At 41.0% G+C, this 17819-nt stretch overlaps 1 pseudogene; it reads left to right on the forward strand.

Annotated features, from left to right (window-relative positions):
* The first annotated feature begins 1213 nt into the window (after positions 1 to 1213).
* The window catches only part of LOC102431877, a 101857-nt pseudogene continuing 85251 nt past the window's right edge, over positions 1214 to 17819 (forward strand).

The following is a 17819-nucleotide window of genomic DNA, read 5'->3' on the forward strand; positions in this document are numbered from 1 at the left end:
GTGCCCGCAACCAAGGTACATGCCCTTGACTGGAATCGAACCTGGGACCCTTGAGTCCGCAGACCAACGCTCCATCCACTGAGCGAAACCGGTCAGGGCTACACACATGTTTTTAATTGAATGTACTAGTATATGCTAGTCGGTTGAATAAAAAGTTTACTAATTTTGCATTAGCTTTTTGCCATTTTCTATTTTCTTAATCAACAAACACTAGAATGTTAGTAATAACTGCCCTGGTTCTTCTCTTTGAAAAAAGAATGAATTAATTCCTGGTTAATGATGTGGCAGTAATCAAACCAAGGACAGACAATGTGGGAGAATGTACACCTGCCCTCTCTTTATCCTGAATCAAGCCATTAGCCAAAGTGACAGGTCTCAGAGGGCCAGTTTCTACTGGGCTGGTCCAAACTGGAAAGAGAGGAAAGCTCTTATCTTAGGACTTTGGAAGAACAAATCCAGGGAGGGAAAAGGTTGGTGATGAAGTTCTGAAGTACAATGGGTCTGGTTGGATGGAGAATTAGGAGAGTTTTAAGAGAAGGAGGAGGGAGAAGGCATTAGGGAAGCTACTATAGATGTGAAATATTGAAAAGGACAAAAAAGTAGAAAAGAACAAATATTAGCAAACAGGAATTAAAGTTATATTAAAAGTTAAAATGGACTAATGGAATCCCCTCTCAATATATTTCTGGAAAAATTCAACTTGCATTATAAATGTGGTTTGGCTGATGGATTATTATTTCCTTGAATGTAACACCATACAGGAATGAACTTGGAGCAGAAGCCCTGGTAGACCTTATCTTTTATAGGTTACAATGGTTCTGCAATCTCGATGTCCTTTCTTTTTTTTCTTTCGTGAGATTGGAAAGAACCTATTGCAACTGGAGAAGTTTTCTGAACCTAAGGAGGCCCAAATCTCTAATATGGCAACAAGATTTGGACCTTATAGTTCTTAATCAATGAATATTAAAGACTTTGGTTTTAATTGGTGTAATTTTCTGGCAATAGCCAGTGTGGTTCTAGGTAATAGATCAGCAAAAGAGGTCATGAGAGGGAAGAACTCAGGGTATTATATTTGCTGTCATTTCTGAGGGAAGGGAAAGTGTTGACCAGAATTTGGGAGGGAACAGCTTGCTTTTGCAGATGGCCAGATCCATTACCAAGGGGAGCCAAGGGTCAGTCATGACATGAGGCAATCCAATACTAATTTGGAGTTATGGAAGCTCAGGATGTGCCTGCCAACCATAAGCTCTGTGCCATGCTCATCTTCCTGCCAAAGGTGAGTATGTCCATGAAACACCAACTGCACACTGGTACCCATGGTCAAGAAGAAGGTGAAAGGCATGAGGGAAACTTATACTCTGCCTCACCATAGAGAAGGCTGAGTTTATACAAAACCTAGGAACTCATGTGAAGTGGAAATCCCAAGGACTCAGGAGCCTTGGTTAGTTTTTTTCTCCATTATTTGTTCTCAAAGCATCCTTTAATTTTCATTCATAGCACTCCTTAGGATTACAATTTTTTTTAATTTTTACTGTTTCAGAGAGGAAGGAAGAGGAAGAGAGAGATAGAAACATCAACAATGAGAGAGAATCATTGATCAGCTCTCCCCTGAACACCTCACACTGGGGATTGAGCCTGCAACCGAGGCATGTGCCCTGACTGGGAATCAAACTATGACCCCCTGGTTCACAGGTTGACGCTCAGTCAAGGAGCCATGTTGTCTGGGCTACAAATGATTTTTGAATAATTATTTGTTAAATATTTTTCTTTTTATATATTTTGGAAATTAACCCCTTATCTTTAGCAAATATGTTCTCCCATATAGTGGGTTCTCTTTTCATTTTGATGATGGTTTCTTTTGCTGTGTAGGGCTTTTTATTTTGATGTAGTCTCATTTGTTTACTTTTCCCTTTGTTTCTCTTGCCCTAGAAGATGTATTGGCAAAAATTCTGTTATGTGAGATGTCTGAAATTTTGCTGCCTATGGTTTCTTCTAAGATTTTTTTATGGTTTCACAACTTATGTTTAAGTCTTTTATCCGTTTTGAGTTTATTCTTGTGTATGGTGTAAGTTGGTGATCTAGTTTCATCTTTTTGCATGTACCTGTCCAATTTTTCCAACACCATTTTTTGATGAGACTGTCTTTACTCCATTGTTTGTTCTTGCCCCCTTTATCAAATATTAATTGACCTTAATGGTGTGGGTCTATTTCTGGGGTCTCTGTTCTATTTCATTTGTCTATATGCTTGTTCTTGTGCCAGTACCAGACTGTTTTGGTTATAATGGCTTTGTAGTATGGTTTGATAACCAGTATTGTGATCCCTCCAACTTTGTTCTTTTTTTCTCAAGATTGTTGTGTTTATTTAGGGTCCTTTTTCATTCCATATAAATTTTTGGAGTATTTGTTTTAGACTAGTGAAATATGCCATTGATACTTTAATAGGAATTGGGTTGAATCTATAGATTGCTTTGGGTAGTATGGACATTTTAATTATGTTAATTCTTCCAATCCTTGAACACGTTATATGCTTCTACTTGTTTGTACCTTCCTCCAATTTGTTTTTCAATGTCCTTTAGTTTTCTGAGTACAGATCTTTTATCTCTTTGGTTAAGTTTATTCCTAGGTATCTTATTTTTTTGTTGCGTTGCAATGGTAAATGGGATTTTTTTTGGTAAGGTTTCTTTTTCTGAGAGTTAATTATTGGTGTATAAATATGCCATTGATTTCTGGATGTTGATTTTGTATCCTGCTGCCTTGCCAAATTCATTTATTATGTCTAATAATTTCCTGGTGGAGTCTTTAGGGTTTTCTATGTACAATATAATGTCATCTGCAAATTATGATAATTTTACAACCTCTTTTCCAATTTGGATGCCTTTTATCTTTTCTTCTTGTCTTATCACTGTGGCTATGACTTCCATGCCACAATGATCATGCAGAGAAAAAATCAACAAGGATACAGCAGCCTTAAATGACACGCTAGATCAAATGGATCTAATTGATATTCATAGAACACTTAATCCCTAAGAGGCAGGATATACATTCTTCTGAAATGCACACAGAACATTTTCAAATGTAGACCATATGTTAGGACACAAAATAACTCTATACAAGTTCAAAAAGATCCATATCATATCAAGCATCTTCTTGGATGACAATGGCATAAAACTAGAAATCAACTATAATTCAAAAAATCAAAAACATTCAAATACATGGAGAATAAATAACATGTTATTAAACAATAAATGGGTTACCTATAAGATCAAAGAAGAAATAAAAAACTTTCTGGAAACAAATGAAATTGAACATACAACAACCCCAAATCTATGGGACACAGTGAAAGCATTCCTGAGAGGGAAGTTCATAGCATTTACAGCCTACCTCAAGAAAAAAGAATTTTAAAAAAAAGCCTCTAATAAACTATCTAATACTACAATTAAGAGAATTAGAAAGAGAACAGCAAGAAAAGTCCAAAGGAAGTAGAAGGAAGGAAATAATAAAGATCAGAGTGGAAATAAATGACATAGAGACTAAAAAAAAAATAGGAAAAAATCAATGAAAATAAGAGCTAGTTCTTTGAAAAGATAAACAAGATTGATGAACTCTTAGCCAGACTCATCAAGAAACAAAGAGAGAGGACCCAAATAAATAAAATCAGAAATGAAAGAGGCAATATAACAACTGGCACCACAGAAATACAAAGAATTGTAAGAAAATATTATGAACCACTATATGCCATCAAACTGGACAACCTGGACAAAATGGACAAATTTCTAGAAACATATAATCTTCCAAAACTGAATCAGAAAGAATCAGAAAACTTAAATAGGCTAATAACAACTAAAGAAATTGAAGCAGTTAAAAAAATTCCCAGCAAATAAAACTCCAGGACTGGATGGATTTACAGGAGAATTTTACCAAACATTCAAAATAGAACACACATCTTCCTAAAATTATTTTTAAAAAATTCAAGAGGAAGGTACACTTCCAAGCTCTTTTTATGAAACCAGCATTATCCTAGTTCCAAAACAGACAAAGACACTACTAAGAAAGAAAATTACAGGCCAATATCTCTAATGAACATAAATGCTAAAATTCTCAACAAAATATTAGCAAATCTGATCCAGCAGTACATTGAAAAGAGCATATCCAATGACCAAGTGGGATTTATTCAGGGGGTGCAAGGCTGGTACAATATTTGCAAGACAATAAGTGTGATACATCACATAAACAAAATGAAAGATAAAAATCACATGATCATATCAATAGATGCAGAAAAAACATTCAACAAAGTCCAGCACCCATTTATGATAAAAACTCTCAGCAAAGTGGGAATAGAGTGATCATATCTCAACATAATAAAGGCCATATTTAACAAACCCACTGACATCATCATACAAAATGGGCAAAAACTAAAAGTGTTTTCATTAAGAACAGGAACAAGATTGGATGTCTGCTTTCACCACTCTTATTCAACACTAGAGGCCCGGTGAATGGATACATGCACCGGTGAGGTCCCTATGGGGATCAGATTGAAACCAGCTCTCTGACATCCCCTGAGGGGTCCCAGATTGTGAGAGGGAGGTTCTCAGGTGATGCACCCTGGAATTGGGCTCCTTCCTCTCTGGTTCTGGGTGCGTCACCCAAGAACCGCAGCTGCCAAGTCACTGCAGCTCAGCAGGCTCCTGTGTTGAGCATCTGCCCCCTGGTGGTCAGTGCACATCATAGCTACCGGTCAGAGTGTCTGTCCCCTGGTGGTCATTATGCATCATAGCTACTGGTCAGATGGTCGAACAGTCGGACAATCGCTTAGGCTTTTATATATATAGATAGTACTGGAAGTCCTAGCCACAGTGATCAGACAAGAAGAAACTAATGTCTTCCTCTTTAAACTATAGGTTCCATGTGAACAGGGATGATCTTGTTCCTGGATGTATCCCTAGTGCCCAGCATGGTGTCTGGCTCATGGTAGGTGCTTGATGATGATTGGCTTATTGAATGAGTACAATTGGTATGATCACAAGTATAGAAGGAATGGACACCCATGTCTAGGGGATCAATGGTGAAGGAATGTGATCCAAAGGACAGAAGTAAGAAGAAAATGTGGATAATTAGAGTTCTAGGAAAAGAGGTAAGTGCCTCCATTGTGGATAAGACTGGGTCTTCTAGAATTTTGCTAGGTAAATAGTAGCCCCTAGACCAGAAGCATCAGCATCACTTGGGAGATTGATGGGAGTGGAAGATCTTGGTCAACCTGCTGAAACAGAATCTGCATTTAAACAGATGTCCAGGTGGTTTGTAAGCAGGTAAAGTCTGAAAAGCACTGCTCTATGGTATGTATGTGCAAATATCCTGTTTCCTAACATAATAATGAGACTGCTGCAGGCACACAGAGCAATAGTGGCTAAGGAGAATTGAGGAAAGGTGAGGAGTCTGCACCACTGAAACCATTACACAACAGGTGTGATATTCGATCTTCAGATAGGGAAGTCTTTTGTTATGAGCACAAGGAAGAAGATGAAGCAACTTAATGTAGACTTACCTATCATAGCCCGTCCTGAAGTTGGTCTGTGTCTCTCATGTGACTGAAAGACAACAAAGCATGCCAAGTTCTAGGGCTGTAAACATTATTGACTCACACGGGGGAAATTACATCATGCAAAAGGGGGAAATGGAAAGGCCAAAGTGTAGGGACTGTTTGTGCCCAATTTATTCATACTGATTGACTGAATTTGAGGAAAAGCAAAGAGGAAATGAGCGGGAACAAAAGAGCAATGGGAGGGAAGCTGAAGGATATGCCAATGGCATAGGTCCATGATATTCAAAGTGTGTGTTGTGGAATTTGGGGTTATTTGAGGGGTCCCTCAGAGGATGATATGAGGGTGAGTGAGTTGAGGAAGAGACAGAACAGGAAACCATGTTCGGCCAGAGAATTGTTTTATATATCTGGGTTCTACCAAGTACTGGAGTGGTGCACTGGGGACATGGATGGCTTGTGTGCCATTTCAGATAGATGACTAAAAGAGGGTTTGGTCAGTGGGAACAGTTTAACCTAAATTATAAAATGTCATGGGGGTAGCTTCATACCCTTCTTGCAGGAAAAGAGAGAAAACACAAAGATTGAGGACATTTATTTTTGTAGGTACCTATTATTTAACCCAAATATGCAGCACACATATCATCATTGTAACTTGATCCTAAATCTTTTTCCAACTGAGCCTAGAGTTCATTGTAGCACATAAATCTAGGCAGTCATTAGCAATTGATTAGAAGTGATACTGGAGATTAAATTAATTTACCAATTTAAGTTCCAAGTAATAAGACGATGTCAATTTCTCTAATTATCTGTATTTTAGTAATGTAACACTGATTTTATATGGGAAGAAGTGAGCATTTGTCAATTTTCCTAACTCCTCACACCATTTGAACACCTTTCCAATTACTAGAATATTATCTATCTAGTGAATAATACTTGCCCATATATACAACCCATATTTCATTTTTCCCATCCTCCCTTGCAGATAGAGTCCACCAATCATCTGCACCTGTGCAAGACTTCTGATTGGAAGAGAGCAGCCAGATAAAGCTGGCACTTCACAGATTCCAGGGAGTGGTGAAGCTTTCTAGGTTATTAATGGTGGATATTCAGGCATCTGGCTACCAACTTCAGTGATGCAAGCTGAGGTATCTTAATCCAGCTTCAGCAGGAATTGGGGCCTGGAGCAGAATTACCCTGTGTTTTGGACATTGCTGTTGCCTTTGTAGCCTCTAGGCCTGATGTTCTGGCTCTCTTGGAGATTCTTCAATCTCTTTAATAGGTTTCTTTTCTACTTAAACTAGCTAGAGAGGGTCCTATTGTGTGCAACTAAGGATCTTGACTATATCATAATCTAGTGGCTTACTACAATAATACTTCAATATCTCTCACAGTTTCTGTGGGTCAGGAAGATTCAGGAGTAGCTTAGCTTAGTGTCTCAGTTGCCCTTGAGATCTGGGCTGGGGTGTCAGTCATCTGGAGGCTTGACTGAGGCTGGAGAATCCACCTCCAACATGGTGACAAGTTGGTGCTGGTTGTTGGTAGTTGGCCTCAGTTCTTTACCATGTGGATTTCCCTACATGCCTGCTGGACTGTCCTCATAATTGGATGGCTTCCCCCAGAGCCATAAATCAGTGAGAGAGAGAGAGAAGGAGGAAGGGAGGGAGGGAGAGAGAGAGAGAGAGAGAGAGAGAGAGAGAGAGAGAGAGAGCTATTCTTGTTATGACAGCCCAGACAGTCACATACCATCACTTCTATCAAGTTGTATTCATTAGGAGTGAGTTACTAAGTCAAGCCCACATTCAGAGGAGGGGAAATAAGTCCTGCTTTTTAAATGGGATAGTGTCAAATAATTTGTGGACACATTTTAAAACCACAAGCCATGTTCTTTACCATATAAATATCCAATGCCATCTCACAGTAGGTGAGCTGCCTTGGTCTACCTGTCTGAGCTGAGAAATTTGAATTAATCTGGTCAAAGGGATCTGAGGAGACATGATGCAAGGAAGAGATTGGAAAAGTGCTTGCATGCCTTCACTTGCTCTCCTGTGTCTCTGCTATCACCCTGATGAGAGCTAAATGGTACAGAGTCAAGTATATTAGTTATCTATCACTGCATGACAAATTATCCCAAAACTTAGCAGCGTACGACAATAAGCATTTGTTACTTTTCTGAGTGTCTGTGATTTAGGAGTTCAAGAGTGGCTTAGCTAGCTGGTTCTGACTCAGGGTTCTGGCTCAGGGTTCTGGTCATTTGGCTGGGGCTGGAGAGCCTACTTCCAGGATGGCTCCTGTGTGTGTCTGGCAAGTTGGTGCTAGATGTTAAGGCCTTGGTTCTTCATCATGTGAATCCACAGAGCTGATTATGCATCTTCACTATGTGATATCTGGCTTCCACTTAGCTGGGCGGTCCAAATGGAGCAAGGCAGAAGCTCCAATGTCTTTTGTGACCAAGCTTTGGAATGACTGTGTAGTCTTTGGAATATCCTCTTAGTTACACAGGACAACTCTATTTGACATAGAGGGGACTGTACAAGGGCACGGATACCAGGAGGCGGGTATCACTGGGGACCATCTTGTAGGATCACAACCACAGTTGACCCAGTCATTCCAGTTAAGACCAACTTATGTCACCCAGTAGCTAGTGTAACCCCAGGCATGGTAGCAAGCCATGGAAGATCAGCAGAGACACCCAGTCACCCCACCTCCACCCCCACAGCTGACTCCAGATGTGTGAGCAATATGTGAGTTTTTGTGGTTTCTTGTTTGGCAGCATTATTGTGCACAGCCACCATCATGTGCTGATACAGGCATGTTAGTGACACTGGGAGAAATTTAGAGGATTCTCAATTAGAATTGCAACGAGAATCCCTAACCTCAGTTTTCTAATTGGTTAGTACTAAGATTCATGTATAAAAAGAATCTCTGCCTTTGAAGATTTAAAGTCTAATAATTTATACATATTTAAACATTTAAGCCATGGATTTATTTGTTTCTTCTGCAAAATAAGGCTCAGAAATAAATATATACAGTTGTTTTCTGTTCTGAATTAGTCTCACTTTTTTGGTGTGTAGAGAGAATGATTTTTTTCTAAACTATTTAAACTTATTTAAAAATTGGTTTTATTAGGTATAGTTTGCATATAATAAAATTTACCAATTTTAAGTTTACAGTTTGATGAGTACGGTCATGTAATGACTGTCACAGTTGAAATATAGCAAATTTCCATCCCCCCCCCAAAGTTTGCTCATATCATATGGATTTTTTATTAAAACATACATGCAGAAAAAGCACAAGCCATACTTGAATTTTCACAAAGTGTTTCCATAATTCAAATCAAGAAATAGAACCCTAGGGGTTCCCACATGTCCCTTCTCCCCAGTGATAACCACTAATCTGGCTTTCATCACCATCAATTAGTTGTCTGTTTTTGAATGTCAGTATAAATGGAACCATATAACAAGTATCCCCTCACATCTGGTTTCTTTTGTTAAACATCATTCTTGTGAGATTTTTGCATATTGTTGCATCTAGTTGTAGTTTGTTTATTCTCATTATTAATACTCCTATTGTATGAATATGCCACTTTTTATTTATCTATTCTATTTTTGCTGAGCATTTGGGTTCTTTCCAGTTTGGGGCTTTCATGAACAGACCTGCTATGAACATTCCGGTCCATGTTTGCTTGCATTTTTTTTATGGCTTTGATTTTTATAGGGAACAATATAAATACAATAAAATAAAAAACTGGCCACTCATTTTGATTCAATTAACTATTTGGGGCTGAACAACAAGAGTTTTCAGAGGAGATTTTACCTGATAGAAAACTAGGTCTCAGTTTTGTACTTGCTCTATTTTATGGGGAAAAAAGAAAAGAGTGTAGTTTAAAATTTGAGAGGCAGGTTACTGAGATGGTCAAACTGTTCTTTACATCTGAGCTCTGTGTATCAACCTTTCCTTCTTCCCTCTCTCTCTCCCTCCCTTTCTCTTTCTTTTTTTTTTTGTCTTCTGCCCTTTTCTCCCTTTCTCCCTTCCAATCATTTAAAAATGAATATGAATTTCAAAGACTGAGTTAAGTTATTCTCAGATTGGGATTTTTTTTTTTGATAGTGAAGATAAAGTCGTGATTTTTTCAATTTGCTCTAAATGGCTACTTTTTCTGGGAAATAGTTTTGGGCTTTCATAAACATTGAGACATATTTGTTGTCTCAAATTTTGTTCTGCTTATTACATTCTTCCTGACAGGTCTCAATAAGCAGTAGTGAAGGCCACGCTAGCCATCATCACCCACATGCTCTCTATTACTAAGACGCTGGTAGCTCCGCCATTAGAGGCAGCCTAACATTGCATCTGCCACTGTTCATGGACAAATTTCAATTTGGACGGGCCAGGCTGTGAAATGATCTACAAATGGCAGGTTGCAGGCTGTCATTTTATAGACCATAGGCTAGTTTTAAAGTCCTATTCATTCTAAGGAAGATCATTTGTCCAAAATTGAAATCCATTTTATACAAGGAGACTGGAGGACAGTCTTCCTGTGTCCCACAAGCCACATGTGTTTCAAAGGAGAAATTTTTGCAAATTTAAGTTGCTTCTAGTTCTTTTCTTGGACAAGCTACCGGGTAACCTACTTTTTAAAGGTCCTTTCCACCCATGTAGTACACATGTGGGGTCAGCTCCCCAGTGTCCAGTCCCCATTTACCCTTTTTTGTTGTTGTTAATCCTCACCTGAGGATACTTTCCCATTGATTTCTAGGGAGAATGGAGGGAGGGAAGGAGAGAGAGAGGGAAATGATGTGAGCGAGACACGTTGATTGGTTGCCTCCTGCATGGGACCTGACTGAGGGGTAGGGGCTGAAACCTTCAATCCAGATATGTGCCCTTGACCAGGAATCGGATCCATGGCCCTTCAGTCAGCTGACCAATGCTCTAACTACTGAGTGCACCGGCCAGGGCCCCATTTATCCTTTCTCAAGAACTCTTAATGACCCAGTCAGACTGATCCCCACCCACCACTTCACAGGGGACCCAGGTGGGGTAAGTCAACTGTGCTTTAGCCTCTGATCTGATCACCATTGGCCACATGATAAAAGTCAGGCCAAAGAGTCCATCCAGCACAGCTCATTTCTGGACTTTTGGTTTGAGCTATTGGAACAGCACACTGTCTCCATTTTGTAGGATTTGGAACTAGATATTGGAGCCCAGGAGTTGCTGGCAGCTCTCTTCTCTGCGAGGCCATGACCTGCTGTGACTAGAAGCAACACCAAGGAAGCAGTGTGCCCACATTTAGGTTCCGTCCTTTCTCCACTCTTTGGAGGGAAACTGGAAAAAAGTTTCTTCTTTCAGTTGTGTGCACTTCAGTAAACACAGGCCCATTTTCAACAACTGCACTAAGACTTCTGAGCGCCCATGGAAGCTGACTATGCCCTCATTTAGGACAACTTCAAATCCAGTTTGCAAAAGAAGCCTCAAAGTGGAGTCATGGGTTGGGGTTTGTGTTTATTGCCCTTAGTGCAGAGTGGAGTCTGAACTACACAGGGCTTGGTGCTACAATCTCATTCTCTTTGAGGCAGAAAACTCACCCAATAGAAGTTGTTTGCATTTCTATTTGTGCAGCCTGGAGACAAATAGAGTGAAATGAATAGCCTTTTAATTTAATTGGCTTCCCAGTGTGAATCCAAAAATAGAAGGCACAATGCATCTTGGAGTTACTGTAGAAATCACTGAGATCCAAAGCCCAGCACAGACCTCCCCGCCCTCCCCCCAGAAAGCAAGCATTTTTCACACTGTTGCCAGACCTCCCACAAAAACTCAGGCAGGGTGGGGAATGTCTGGTCCCAAATTGACACTTGTGTCTATTTATTATCGATTAGTTGCAATTGTCTTCTATTCTTGAAATATAAACTCTGCATGAAAGGAAGAAGAAAAAAAGTGCGATTAAATATTTGTGTACTTTTAAAAACAAAAATAGAGCCCATGCCGAGAAAGAAATCTAATACATTTTGACTTTGAAATGAAAGTGGAAGTGAAAGCCTGGTTCCATGCTGCCAGGAAGGCCTTCGGACATCTCAATGTTCTGCCCCTGAGAGCTAGACCCTGTTGGAAAGTCCTGGGTTTAATCTTGCCTTTGGGCTGGAAGTGAAGAAAAGGGGAGTGGTAAATCATGTCTGGGTTACAGACCAACCTTCTAAATTTTTTATACAGTTGAAACACATCTAAGCAGAATACCAGCATCTCGTGCTCACCCCCGCAGCAGGAGACATATGAGGTGGTGAGGAGGTATCTGTTGCTATAGAGCAGTGGTTCTCAACCTCCCTAATGCCGCGACCCTTTAATACAGTTCCTCATGTTGTGTTGACCCCCAATTTCATTGTTACAAATTGAACATAATTAAAGCATAGTGATTAATCACAAAAACAATATGTAATTATATATGTGTTTTCTGATGGTCTTAGGCGACCCCTGTGAAAGGGTGGTTCGACCCCCAAGGGGTCGTGACCCACAGGTTGAGAACCGCTTCTGTAGAAGGAAGGAGAAGCTGATGGGGAAGAACAGATATTTTGCAGGAGGTGTTTGGTCATTGGGGTAATATGGGTAATATGCCACACCTTATCTGAGGCAAACAGATATTTTCTCCAAAAGACCTTTCCTTGCTCTCTGACTAAAGGGCCACTCGTGTCTTACTTCTCTGAAATTTCTGCCTTAAGTTGAATAACATGTTCTTCTCCAGAATTATGGTGTAAATCAAATGCTGAAAGGGAAAATAATAGAAACACCATTCAAATAAGTCCTTTCGTTTAAAATAAGAGGATAAATTGCAGGATTTGGCTGAACAGGGGGTTCCATTGAAGAAACTAATCAGTGTCTCCTGTGTAGCTTAGAGCTCCCTGCCTGAGTCAACTCCTTTCCCACCAGTTAGCAATGTGAGCTCAGCTCCACCTCACAGCCCTCCCTTCGCCCGTTTACATGAGGAACAGGACCAGTTCTCTCCATGGGAGGATCGTCTATTTAACCCAGGTTTTATTCTCTGCTCCAAGACCACAGTCCCAGGCAACATTGCATAGGAGGCTGCAGTGGATCCTGGTTTAGTCACAGACCTCACCAAGCTTTTCGGGTGTCTGTCTTCCTTCCCAGCCTCTCAACAGGTTCCCTGCCACCCTCAACTAACTCTCTACTTGTGTTCAGCTCTTTAGTGCATCATCATTTAATTCGCAGATCCACCTGATGAGGCAGATAATATCATTTACCCCATTTTACAGATCAAGAAAGAACCTTAGAGAAGTCACTGTCCCAAGTTCCCATGTGCTCAGATATAGTTGGAATTTTCTGAATATGGAGCCACCTCTATGACCCTCAGGAATATATCTCTTCTTAGAGAAGTTCCAGGTGCTGGGAGGGACTGAGGACACTGAAGTTTTGTAGGTAAATCACTGTTCCATGGCCCCACCCTCACAGGCTCCGCCTAGTGGAGCAGCGAGTGAGTCTGTTTGCCTTGGAGAAGTGGTGATGAGCTTAGGAACAGTAAACGTGGGGACGGATTCTTAGGCTTTGCAAATAACAACTCCCTTTCTTTGGAAAACATCATCTCCCTTGATGTCAAGTGTCACATAGGAAGAGGCACAGTTAGAGAGCAGGACTGGGAGTAGAAAGAAACAAGTTGTGATGCTCTATCATCGCTCTCCTGTAACAAAGGCAGGCCCTGCTTTGGGCTTCAGGATTTTTCTCTCTGCAGCATGGGGCTTTTCCTTCTCTGTTTGCCAAGGCCCCCATTTTAGCTAAACTTCTGCTTGCTCTTTGAGAAAAGGAATGAAATTCCATTTAGTATGCAGGGTACAAATTAGAAATCTTGGGCACAAAGGTTTCCAATCAGCCCTCCTCACCACCACTATGGCCTTTATCTCTCTCACCTTTGGGATCATGCCTGACTTCCCTCTTGGTCTGTTAATAATTAATAGCACTGGCGTTTATAAGCCAGTGGTAATCTGTTTTGATTTTATTGTTTCCTTTCATGAATTATGGATATCATTAAAAAGTGATTTTTTAAAAGTCCAAGAAGGAACAGAAGTTGATGGGAGGTCAGAGGCGACAAGAGGGCATGCGATCTTGCTCTGCCTTCATCTGTCAGGTTTAATAAATAGCTTTCGGCTTGAAGGAGTTTGAAACTGCTGGTAGCTCCTGCTCTTTCTCCACGTGTCCCTTCGTGGGTGGAAGACACAGCCACAGCAGGAATACAAATTTAAACTAAAGCCTTGAAATCCTCCATCTGCCAGGGGAGCAGGCTCTCCACATAGAGCAGGTCTCTCTCAGATGTTGTGCAAGAGGGTAAACCCCTGAATGGCTCCTAAGCCAGCACTGAGATTCTGTACAGATCTAGAATCATGAAACTGAAGGTCTGCTATTGATGTCATCTCTGACCAGCTATGGGACTTTGAGCAAAGCAATGAACCTATAAGGTTTCTTATCTCTAAGGTGTTCAAACAATACCAGGCTCATCTAGGTAACTGTTTTGAGAGTGAAAAGAAATTGTAAATGTCAAAGCAAAACAAAATGTCTGTTATTTGAAAGATACCATTAAGAAAATGAAAAGACAAGTCACAAATGAAAAGAAACTATTTGTTAAGCATCCCTAACAAAGGACTTGTATCTAGTATATATAAAAAATTCTCCCAGCTCAATAAGAAGAAAAAATGTAAATTAGAAATGGGTAAAATATTTAGACACCTTACAAATATATATGAATGGCCAATAAGCATACAAAAGTGCTCAACATCATTAATCACCATGAAAATGCAAATTAAATCCATGAGATATTTACATAACTATCAGAATGTCTAAATAAAAAAAAATAGAGAAGAAAGACTGACAATGCCAAGTGCTGGCAATGATGTGGAACCATTGGAACGCTCATATGTGCTGGTGGGATGTAAAATGAGATAGCCACTTTGAAAACAGCTTGACAATTTCTTAATGTTAAATATGCACTTACCCGATGACTAAACCATTTCATTCCTAGGTATCTACCCAAGAAAAGTGAAATCTGTTGAGACAAAAGACTTTATGTGAATGTTCAGAGCAACTTCATATTTACTCAAAACTTGGAACAACCTGGATATTTATCGACTGGTGATGGATAAACTAATAACAACACATCCATACAACTGAATACTACTCAGCAATAAAGTGAGATGCACTTAAACAAAGGAGTTCTTAGTGAATGATTTCATTTATGTGAAACATAAGGGAAGACAGGTCTAATATGCACTGGCAGGACGCAGATCAAGAAATGCCTAGAACCAGAGGTTCAGGGGGGATGATTTCTAAGCGATGCAAAGGAAATATTTAGATTGAGAATTCAGCACTCAACCAAATGTATATTGTGAGGTGTCTCCATTTTGCTGTTGGAAATAGTAATTATTTTCAATTCTGAATAAGCTTTGAGTAGTATTTCACCTGCTCCTTTGCAGGGGTTCTTTCTCTGGCTTTGGATGGTTTCTTCACAGGAGTAGGTTGATCAGCATTTAGCTAAAGACTCAGTAAGAACTCTGTGGAGAATTCTGAAGCTCCCTTCCCTTCTGCCTCCCCTACCCTTTCCTCCCCTCCCCTTCCCTGCCCTTCCTTTCCTCTCCTCTTCTCTGGAATTCTGCCCTGTAAACTCTATCTTCCTTGGCTTCCTCTCCCCCACTGACTGCGGGTCCCCCTCCCTGTGCTGAAGCCTGAAAATTCTCTCCAATTAGTAAGCTGGGGAAATCCTTGGTTCAACTGTTTGTTTGTTTTCTATTAGGGAACCACTGTCCTGTTCTTTTTGTTGTCCAATCTTTGAAAACCATTGTTTCACATATTTGGTCCAGTTTTTTAAGTTATGGTTGGGGGTGTGTGCATAGCTGGTCCTTGTTACTCTATCACAGCTAGAAGGGGAAATCCTAAATTTGTACATTTTACTTCATGCATATTATCTATACTAATAAAAGGGTAATATGCTAATTAGACCAGATAGACCAGATGTCTTCTGGACGAGGGCCAAGGCCTGATGGTGCAGGAGAGGCGGCGGCACAGTCCTGGTCCCAGCGCTGCCCCTTCCGCAGAGGCAGCCACAGAGGCAGCAGTTCAGTCCTGGTCCCGGTGCCACACCTCTGCAGAGGCTGGACTGGGTGCGACCTGTTGTGCCTCAACCTCCCATAGCCCCTCCCCCAGCTGGTCTGGCCCCAGATCCCACCCACCCACCAGTGGGTGAGGGGTGGGGCCAGTGCTAAGAAGTGAGGGCCGAGGGCTGGCAGGGCTGGGGGCCAACAGCCGCAATGGCTGGCAGCTGCGGGGGCTGGCAGTGGCAGCAACAGCAGGTTGATGGGGACGATGCCTCCACCTGATTGGCCTAGTCATCTCCTGCAGAGGGAGGCCAGACTGCTGTCAGTAGGACATCCCCTGAAGGCTCCTGGACTGTGATAGGTGGCAAGCTGGGCTGAGGGATTCCCTCCCACCCCGCCCATTGCATGTATTTTTGTGCACCAGGCCTCTAGTACTCCAATCGATGGCATGATGGCTTCTCATCCATGACATTGCACTATAGTCTGGACACTCATGATAGCTTTCTAAAACAGCTTTGCCATGTTGTGTAGGGGCTGAAAAGTGACAGGGAAATGAGCAGTATATCATTGCCCCACTTGGCCCTCCCATGCATGCATCTCCCATAATGTACTGCAGCCCTGATGGCTCTTACCATTGCAGAGTTAGCTGGCTCTGCAGCCCATTGCCTGTCTATGCTCACTGCAGGCTGGAGGTGATGAAGAATCATCTTTCCTCCTTTGCCCCCAGAGTAGCTTTCAACCAATGACTGGTGAGAGTTGGTGGAGAGCCGCTCCAGTTCTCTCATCCTTCAAGAAGTTAACTGAGGAGTGTCTCCTACACTGTTTCCAGATTAACCCAGTAAGATTAATCTCCAGCTGCTCACAGGGGTAACTAGCTCGATAGCATACCCTTAATTTACTCCCTTCCATACCCTGTCTTACATATTCTCTCCTCTCCCCTTAATTGCCAACCTGCAATTAGTATTTCTTGGGATCACCTCCCAAATGAGCCACTTATAGTTAAATCCTTGTCTCAAGGTCCGCTTCTCCAGGAGCTCTGAGACAGTAAGCAAGTCTACCTAAAACAGAAGCAGGCTGTCCAGTGGTCAGCTATTCTCCTGCTGGAGAAGAATCAGAAGCTTAGTGAGTCCTCATCTCTCTGCTTATCCTTGCCTGTGATCTTACACATGAAAGATGTAGCACATGCCTTTTTTTGGTGGAAGTATCAAATGGTAATCTGTTTCTAGAGGACAATTTTGGCAGTATACATATAGTTTTGAAGATGCCGATAATTTTTGGTTTAGTGCTTGCATTTCTAGAAATGCACCAAAAGAAAACAAATGAGATTCTGTGCAGTGTTTGGCTCTGAGACTTTGCACTGGAGCTCCATTTATAATATCAGAGAAATGAAAACAACTTAGATATCAACAACAGAATACGTGAAAGTGATAGCACACTCATGTAATGGAATACTTTGGAGTCATTAAAAATAAAGTTAAAGAGTAATGTATTTTGATAGAAGCTGTTTCTAGTCCATTATCAGGTGCAAAAAGCAGGTAATAAAGCAATACATATAGGTCTTATTTATTTCAGTTTTGTAGTGAATAAAGGAAATTTCTGTTCGAACCTTGCCCATACAGAGAAAGGCTTGACCCCTGCATAACCTAAAGCCTGCCTGAGCCTTCAACACCTCACACTGAACCAGGCTGAGAACTACACTCCAGTATTAAACGGGAGATGCCGATGGTGTCATGTATCTGACATTGTACAGGGATAATGACCAATACCAATGGGTGACTTTTCAATCCCCCTCTGTAACCAATCACAAAGTGCCTTTTGGATCCTCTGTAATTTGGAAAGAACTCCCCTCCCCCTACACTTGCCTTCTGTCTGGCTCTTGCGTTCCCTAGGAGGCCAGATGAACTCCCCCAGAAGGATCCAGCTCTCCTTGTCCAATATGCTAAGGTTAGCCTCCACAGAGACCATATTTAGGTTTTGGTTATTCTTTGACATAGTTGAATACAGTTGCTCACTAGTTGTAGTTAAATGAACATTATCTACAAGTCTTCTCTGCATACCTCTTGTGTGCTTTGTACCTGTGCGGCGTAAAACATAGAACTCTGAGTTGCTGACCCATGTGGACAGAGGATCTGGAGAAAATCATTGGAATCAGAAATGACCATTTTTCTGCCTCCTACCTGCTCTCCTCTCTTCCCTCTTTT

The sequence above is a fragment of the Myotis lucifugus genome, unplaced genomic scaffold (genome assembly GCF_000147115.1).
Source record: "Myotis lucifugus unplaced genomic scaffold, Myoluc2.0 scaffold_42, whole genome shotgun sequence".
Classification (NCBI taxonomy): domain Eukaryota; kingdom Metazoa; phylum Chordata; class Mammalia; order Chiroptera; family Vespertilionidae; genus Myotis; species Myotis lucifugus.